The following is a 9206-nucleotide window of genomic DNA, read 5'->3' as shown; positions in this document are numbered from 1 at the left end:
TTCTCATCTCTCTTCCCCTTACGTAGCTTTCCATTCAGTTCTTCATTTTCCCTTTCAAACCTCCTTTATTCTCCAGCTTCCATAGCAGTCTTGTATGTGGAACTTTGTCGAACGCCTTCTTCAGGTCCAAGTAAACGCAATCAACCCATCCGTCCCTTTCCTGTATTTTGTCTGTCACTCTTGAGAAAAAGCTCAGTAAGTTTGTTACACATGAGCGCCCTTTCCTGAAACCATATTGTTTACTTGTGATTATATTATGCTCCTCTAGAAATTTCGTCTATTGTTTCTTTATCACTTTCTCACATATTTTACACACCACACTGGTCAATGATACAGGCCTGTAGTTCAGGGGTTCTTCCTTTTTTCCACCTTTGAATATAGGGACCACTTCAGCTCTCCACCACTCCTTTGGTACTTTACCAGTTGTTAATGAGCATTTAATGATGTCATATACCAGTCCAACCAGCTGATCTCTGCATTCTTTCAATATATAACCTGAGACTCCATCCGGTCCTACTGCTTTCCTCTCTTCCAGCTCCCCCATCATTTTATATATCTCCTCTTTATTTACTGTGACTTCTTCCATATGAACATTTATCTTGTTTTCTTGTGGGTCGTTGAATTGTGATTCTTTTGTAAAAACTTGCTGGAACTTTTTGTTTAGTAGCTCAGTCATGCCTTTAGGATCTTCGATTATCATATTCCCCGCACTCAATCTTTCTATTGTTTCCCTTGGTTTGACTTTTACATTTATGAATCATTAAAACAGTTTAGGTTGTTCCTTGCACTTTTCGACAATATCCTTTTCATATCCCTTCTCTTCTTCTCGCCTTGTTTTCACGTATTTATTTCTCGCAATCATAGAATTTTCTTTATTCCTTTGGTTTTTATATCTTTTCAATCTCTTCCACGCCTTGTCCCTCTTTCTTTTGCCTTAGCACATCTCGCATTGAACCAGTCCTTGTTTCTTTTTTCTTTAGGTTTATATTCTGGTACAAATTTTATAACTCCTGATTTATACGCCTCCATGAAAATATGATACTTTTCTTGCACCTCTCTTGTTCTCTTAACTCATCCCAGTCTAGTCTAGTCTAGTCTAGTCTAGTCTAGTCTAGTCTAGTCTAGTCTAGTCTAGTCTAGTCTAGTCTAGTCTAGTCTAGTCTAGTCTAGTCTAGTCTAGTCTAGTCTAGTCTAGTCTAGTCTAGTCTAGTCTAGTCTAGTCTAGTCTCTTCTGTGTCTGTCTAGTCTAGTCTAGTTCAGTCTCTCTAGTCAGTCCTAGTCTCTGGTCTGAGTCAGTCTAGTCTAGTCTCTAGTCTAGTCTAGTAGTCTAGTCTCTGTGTGTGTGTGTGTGTGTGTGTGTGTGTGTGTGTGTGTGTGTGTGTGTGTGTGTGTGTGTGTGTGTGTCGGAATTATCTCATTTTTCTCTTCTTTTAAACCTCACTTTTTTTTCTTTTTCTCTCCTTTATATATTTTTTTCTTTTTTTTCCTCTCTTAAAACATATCTTTCCTTCTCTTTTTCCTTCCTTCCTTCCCTTTTTCCCTTCCTATCTTACCAAACATATATATTCCTTTTTTCTTATATATTTTCTACCTCGCTTAAAACCACATGACTTTTTTTTTCCTTACATCATTTTCTTCCATAACAAAACATCACTTTCCCTTTCGTTGTTAATCACTTTCTATTTTTTTGCCAGGTGAGTTCCGGGCGGCCTCTTTGTAGCTCAGTCAGGCGTCGTACAGGTGATCAGCGATTCGCATTACGTCACAGGTGAGTTGCCAGGGGGCGACGCTAATTAATGACACCTGGCTATGGGAACCTGCCGACCTGCCCACCTTTCACTTTCACTCTCACTCTCACTTTCGTTCTCACTTTCGTTTTTTTGGTTTTGAGTCTGTTTTTCTTTCATTTTCTGTCTGTTTCTGTTTGTTTATCTCTCTCTTTCTCTCTTTGTCTATCTCTTCTTCCTTCTTTTACCGTTTTTTTTCTTCTTCTTCGGGTTCCTTCCTTCGCTTCTTCGTCTCCCTTCTTCTCTTCTCTTTTTCGATTTTGTTTCTTCTTCCTATTCCTGTTCCTATTTTGTGCTTCTTCCTATCTCCTCCTCCTTTTGTTCCCCCTCATCTTCCTTCTTTTTCTTTTTCTTCTTCCTTTTTCGTTCTGTTAGTCCTCTTTTTTCCTCTTTGTTTGCCTCCGAGTGGCTCCCGGTGACAAGTGGAGTGCCACAGGGGTCAGTGCTGGGACCCATACTCTTTATTATATATATCAACGACCTAGAACTAGGATTAAAATCCACACTTTCTAAATTTGCTGACGACACCAAGGTGGGAGGGAAGGCCCTCACGACAGCAGACTGCGAAATCATCCAGAGAGACCTGGACCAGATCACTCAATAGTCGGAAAAGTGGCAGATGTCCTTCAACACTACCAAGTGTAAAGTAATGCACATCGGGTCCAGAAATAGCAACCACACATACTACATGGGTGGCGAACCACTACAGGCAGTGCAGGAGGAAAGAGACCTCGGGGTCACTATCAGCAGTGACCTGAAACACGCAAAACACTGCAAGTCCGCCTGCAAGAAAGCCAATACTATGCTCGGGTTCACAGCGAGGAACTTCGAATACAAGACCTCGGATGTTGTGTTGACCCTGTACAATTATCTGGTAAGGCCCCACCTGTGATAAGCCGTGCAATTATGTTCTCCTAACTACAAGAAAGACATTGAATTACTCGAGAGAGTACAGCGCCGCGCAACGAAAATTAAACCATCATTGAGAACGTAACTTTACGAAGAACGACTCAAGTGACTCAACCTCTTCACGTTGGAAAAAAGACGACTGCGGGGAGACACGATACAAGTCTTCAAGTACCTGAACAAGGTCAGCAACGTTGATCACTCCAAACTCTTCACGCTACAATCTAACCCGCGAACAAGAAACAACGGTAAAACAATCCAAGCCAAGCGATGCTTTACGGATATCGGCAGGAGTTATTTTTCGAGCAGAGTCGTCCGCCACTGGAACAGCCTTCCTGCAGAAGTGGTTAGTGCAGGAACAATCAACTCCTTTAAAAATCGCAGTGACCGGCCATGTTTCCATCCTCCTCCTCCTCCTCTTTCCTCCTCTTCGTCTTCCTCTTTCTTCTTTATGCTCTCCCTCCTCTTTCTCGTCTTCCTTCTCCTTATCCTAATCCTCCTCTTCCTTCTTCCTCTTCTCTCTTCTTCCTCTTCTTCCTCCTCCTCCTGATCTTCTTCCTTCTTCCTCTTCCTCTTCTATCCTTTTGCTACTTCTCTTATGTCTCCTCTTCTTCCTCCTTCCCTTCTTCCTCGTTCTCCTCTTCCTTCCTTTTATTTCCTCTTCTTACCTAATCTCCTCCCATTCTTTTCCTTGACTGCATTCCTCCTCCTCCTCCGCCTCCGCCTCCTCCTCCTCCTCCTCCTCCTCCTACTACTACTACTACTTCTACCACCACTACCATTTTTTATTATCTGATTTTTATATTATCTATATTTTCTACTTTTATTTTTCATTTTTTTATTTTTCTTCCTTTTTCTTTCTTTTTTTTTTATATATTTCACTCTTTACGTTAATGGTACGAAATATCTCCTCTTCCTCTTCCTCCTCCTCCTCCTCTTCCCAAAGGTTCATATTTTCTTCCACTGGGTAAAAAAAAATAAAGTAAAAATCAATCTCTCTTCTAATTGGCTGAGAATCGATGACGCAATACGAAGCTTGTTTCTCATTGGCTTAGAGGCTTTACCGGACGCCCAATTACCTCGCTGATTGGACAAGAAACTCTGACGTCACGCTGAGCTGTTCCTTGAAGGGTGGGGATGCAATGACGTCACGAAATGGTGCTCTCTGATTGGCTAAGACTCGATATAAGCTGACTAGTAATTGGTTGACGGATTCTGACGTCATTAAATGGTGGATTCTTATTGGTTTAGAGCGATGACGTAAGATCAATAGTGTGAGAGAAAGATGAAGAGAAATGTAGGTGAGGAAGAGGAGGAGCAGAAGAGAAAGATGAGGAAGAAGAAGAAGGTGAGGAAGAAAAAGAAGAAATAGAAGAAAAAAATGGAAAAAGAAGAGAAAGAAGACAAAACGGTAAAATGAAGAAAAGGAAGAAAAATAATAAGGAAAAAGAAATAAAATAAACAAGAATATACAAAACCATGAGGAATTAACTGACAAAAAAGAAGAAAGAAAAGAAGAAAAAGAAAAAAATACAAATAATGAAAAGAAGAAAAATGAAACAAATAAACAAAACTAATTCACAAAGACAGCTAAGAACAACACACACACACACACACACACACACACACACACACACACACACACACACACACACACACAAAATTCCTACACACTGATAATTATGAAAAGAACGAAAAAAAAACACGATTATTAAAACGAAATGTTGCAAGAATGGAAATAAAATAGATAAATAAATGAATAAATAAATGAATACACCAATCATAAAGTTACGAGATTAATAAAGAAAAAAGATATATGCAAAAAAAAATCTTTATATCCATCGCTTGAATTGTTGGATCAGACAAACGCGAAATACGATGGGGAAAAAAAACGTTGAAACAAAACCAATTAATATCAATGTGTTTTTAAATTGTATTAGCAAACGTGAAACAAACAAACAAACAAATTAAATGAGAGAGAGAGAGAGAGAGAGAGAGAGAGAGAGAGAGAGAGAGAGAGAGAGAGAGAGAGAGAGAGAGAGAGAGAGAGAGAGAGAGAGAGAGAGACAGACAGACAGACAGACAGACAGACAGACAGACAGACAGACAGACAGACAGACAGACAGACAGACAGACAGACAGACAGACAGACAGACAGACAGACAGACAGACAGACAGACAGACAGACAGACACACACACACACACACACACACACACACACACACACACACATATAGACAGACAAAAAAACAAAAACACGGAGAGAGAGAGAGAGAGAGAGAGAGAGAGAGAGAGAGAGAGAGAGAGAGAGAGAGAGAGAGAGAGAGAGAGAGAGCGCAATACAAGTCTTCATAATACAGGAGGGCAAAGGTCGTATTCTCATCTTCGCCCGTGACCTGACCTTTGACCTTCGCGCTCCTACAGGTTAATTACATCACCTGGAGCACCTGCACACCCACACACACCTGGCCTCGCACACACCTTTCACCTATGCAGACTTTCCCTTTTTTTCTCTCCCTATCTTCTTCAACTTATCTTACCCGACCTGTTTAATTACCTGAGTTAATTACCTTTCTCACCTGGTCAAACACACACCTGTCAACTATGCAACTTTCCCTTTCTTTGCAATCTACTCACCTTCATTACCTTCTTATCTGCCTGTATCACCCGCTTACCTGTCTAAATACCTGACTAATTATCTTTCTCACCTGGTCAAACACACCTGTCACATACGCAAACTTTCCCTTTCCTCCTTAACTGCCTTACCTGTTTACCTGTCTACATACCTGACTTAATTATTCTTCTCACCTGGCCACACACACCTGGGTACCTATGCAACAAACCTTTCCACATATATTTACCTACTAATTAACTATATCTATCTATCTAACCTTCTATTCATTCCTTTATCCCTCATCCATCTATCTATCTGTCTGTCTATCTTTCTATTCATCAATCCACATATCTATCCATCTATCCACGTATATATTTCCCTATCCACTTCGTTCTCTCTCTCATCTCTCTTTCAACCAATCAAGAGAAAGAGAGAGGGAGAGAAGGATGAAGAGGAGGAAGAGAGGACGTAAAGGCCAGGAATAGAAGGGAGATGATAAAGAGATTGACATAAAAAGGAGGAGAAAAAAAATTCTGGGAAGAGAAGGAGAGGAGAGAGAAACGGATGAGAGAGGGAGAGAAGGGTGATAAAGGAGGAGAGAAAGAGATAAGTAGGAAGGAAAAAAATAAAGCATGGAGAGAAAAAGAAGGAAGGGAAGTTAAGGAGGAAAGAAAGGAGGAGATATGAGTGAGAGAAGAAGAGGAAGGAATAAAAAAGAAAATGATAAACTAGGAGATAAAAGAAAGAGGTAAAGAGTGGAAGAAGGAGGGAGAGAAGAAGAGGAATAGGAAGAAGAGATGATAGAAAAAGGAAGACAAAAACAGAATACGAGAGGAAAAGGAAAATATGCAGAGTGTGACAAGGGAGAAGAGAAGAGGAGGAGGAATAGAAAGAAAACACAGATGAAGAGGAGAATGATGAAGAAGAGGAGGAAGAGAAAAATGAAGAGAAAAAGATAGATAGGAAGGAAACCCAGATGACGACGAAAGAGGAAAAAGAGAAGGCAGAACTGATGAAGAGGAGGAGGAGGAGGAAGAGAAAATGGAAGAGAAAAAAGAAGAAAAATAGGAAGAAAACCCAGATGACGACGCAAGAGGAAAAAGAGAAGGAAGAGAGAAGAGACAGAAGAAGAGAAGGAAGAAAACAAGATGAAGAGGAAGATAAAATGAGATGATGATAAAGGAGAAGAGAGAAGAAGCGGAATAAGAAGTAGAGAGGATGAAGAAGAGGAGAAAGAGGAGGAAGAGGAAGAGAAGATAGAAGCAGGTGGAGGGAGAGGAAAAGAGGAGGAGGAGGAAAAGGAGGAAAACCGATAAGAGGAGAAAGAAGAAGAGAAAGAGGAAGATGATGATGATAGAGAGGAGAATGAGATGTATAAGACAGAGAAAAAAAAAGATAAAGAAAAAGGAGAAAAGAAAAGGAATAGAAAAATACGAGGACAAAAAAGATAAAGAACAGAAGGAAATAGAGGAAGAGGAAGAGAAAAAGACAGAAACGAACACACCCCAGCATCCCAGCATCCCTCGGGAGATAAGGATTGGCATGCACGAGTTGTTAGCCCGTGCATCACAACCTCGGCGGCGCGTGGGGCTATTTTGAGGAGGAGGAGGAGGAGGAGGAGGAGGAGGAGGGGGAAGAAGAGGAGCGTGTACCATCAGAATCGTCAAAAGTGTAGAAATAGAGAAAAAAGTGAGTGATATTTTTTTTTCAGGAGAAGGAAGAGGAGGAGGAGGAAGAGGAGGAGGAGGAGGAGGAGGAGGAAGAGGAGGAGGAGGATTAGGGGGAAGAAGAGGAGCGTCTACCATCAGAATCGTCAAAAGTGTAGAAATAGAGAAAAAAGTGAGTGATATTTTTTTTCAGGAGGAGGAGGAAGAGGAAACATGGACATGGAAATGCAGGCAACAGAAAGTCTATTGGGTCATCACGAGGTTGCTCGCTCTGGTGACTTAATCTGCCCGACAGCCGCTTGGTGCCGCAGAGCAGATGAAAGCACCTCGATATTCAGTTCACTCCTGACGCAACGAAATGAAGGTCGATTCGATTTTTAAAGGAGTTGATGGTATTTGCATTTACTACTTCTGAGGGGAGATTGTTCCAGTGGCGGATGACTCGGTTTGAAAAGAAACTCCTTCCAATGTCTGTACTGCATCGCCTGGCTTGGACATGCAGACCGTTGTTTCTGGTTCTTAAATTGGTTTGTATCTCAAAAACGTTACTGAAGTTCTTCAGGTACTTAAAGACCTGAATCATATCCCCTCGTAGGCGTCTCTTTTCCAGCGTGAAGAGGTTGAGTCGCTTGAGTCGTTCCCCGTACGGTTGAGCCCTTAAGGCTGGAATAATTTTCGAGGCGCGTCGGAGAACCCTTTCCAGTAATTCAATGTCTTTTCTGTAATTAGGAGACCAGAACTGTACTGCACACTCGAGTCTTACCATTGAATATACAAGTGAGTGCCAATACAATTGTCACATTGAAAAATAGATTAGATACATTCATGGACAGTGATATTAGGTGAGGTTAGATTCACAGGATCTTAGGTTCACAGGAATTCCTTGTACAGGCCTACCGGCCTCTTGCAGACTCCTACGTTCTTATGCTCTTAAGGATAACTTTACTTTCGGCGTCTTACATTCGAAGTTCCTCGCTGTAAACCCAAGCATAGTGTTGGCTTTGTTATATGCTTTTTTAGAGTGTTTTGCGTGTTTCAGGTCACCGCTGATGGTGACTCCAAGATCCTCCTGCACCGCCTGCAGAGGTTTCCCACACATGTTGTATGAATGGTTACTATTTCTGGAATCAACGTGCATGACATTACATTTCATAACGTTGAATAACATTTGCCACTTTTCGGACCACTGGATGATATGCCTGAGGTCCTTTTGGATGGTTTCGTAGTCGACCGTCGTGAGGGACTTCCGCCCACCGTGATGTCGTCTGCAAACTTCGATACGGTGGATTTCAGTCCTGTTGCTAAATCGTTGATGTGCAAGATAAAGAGAATGGGTCCCAGCACTGATCCTTGCGGTACTCCACCACTAGTGACTGGAAGCCACTCGGAAGCCTGGCCGTTTAGTAGCACTGGTAGGAAGCAGAGAGTGCTAACGTTCTCCAGGATGAGTTTGACAGACTATATAATTGGACGGGGAAGTGGCAGATGAGATTCAATGTTGGGAAGTGTAGTATTCGGAGCGTAGGTAGGAATAACCCCTCACACAATTACTCCTTAAATGACACTCCTCTAAGCAGGTCTGGGTGTGAGCGTTGACCTCCGTCCTAGGGCTCAATGCATTCAGGGTAAAAATCGAGCGAACAGAGTACTTGGTTTCATCTCAAGGAGCGTAAGCAATAGGAGCGCTGAAGTCATCCTCAAACTTTACTTGGCACTAGTTAGACCTCATCTCGATTATGCAGTTCAGTTCTGGTCCCCCTACTATAGAATGGATATCAAGATGTTACAATCTGTACAGAGAAGGATGACAAAGATGATTCAGGGGGTGAGAAACTTGCCCTATGAGGACAGGCTGAAGCATTTAAATCTACACTCTCTAGAGAGGCGAAGGTTGCGAGGAGACCTGATCGAAGTCTATAAATGGATGAAGGGGTTTAATAAAGGTGATATCAATAGGGTTTTGGTTGTTACAGAACCAGGTAGGACGCGTAGCAATGGATTTAAGTTAGATAAATTCAGATTCAACAAAGACATCGGCAAGAATTGGCTTACCAATAGAGTGCTGGATGAATGGAATAGACCTGGCAGTCATGTTGTGGGTGCCAATACCATAGATACATTCAAGAGGTTGGATAAATTCATGGATAGTGAGGTAAGGTGGGGTTAGGATTACAGGAGCTGCCTTGTGTAGGACAACTGGCATCTAACAGACTCCTTACGTTCTTATGTTG

This window comes from Eriocheir sinensis, chromosome 50, assembly GCF_024679095.1.
Source record: "Eriocheir sinensis breed Jianghai 21 chromosome 50, ASM2467909v1, whole genome shotgun sequence".
Classification (NCBI taxonomy): Eukaryota; Metazoa; Arthropoda; class Malacostraca; order Decapoda; family Varunidae; genus Eriocheir; species Eriocheir sinensis.
Note: the sequence above shows the minus strand (reverse complement) of the source record.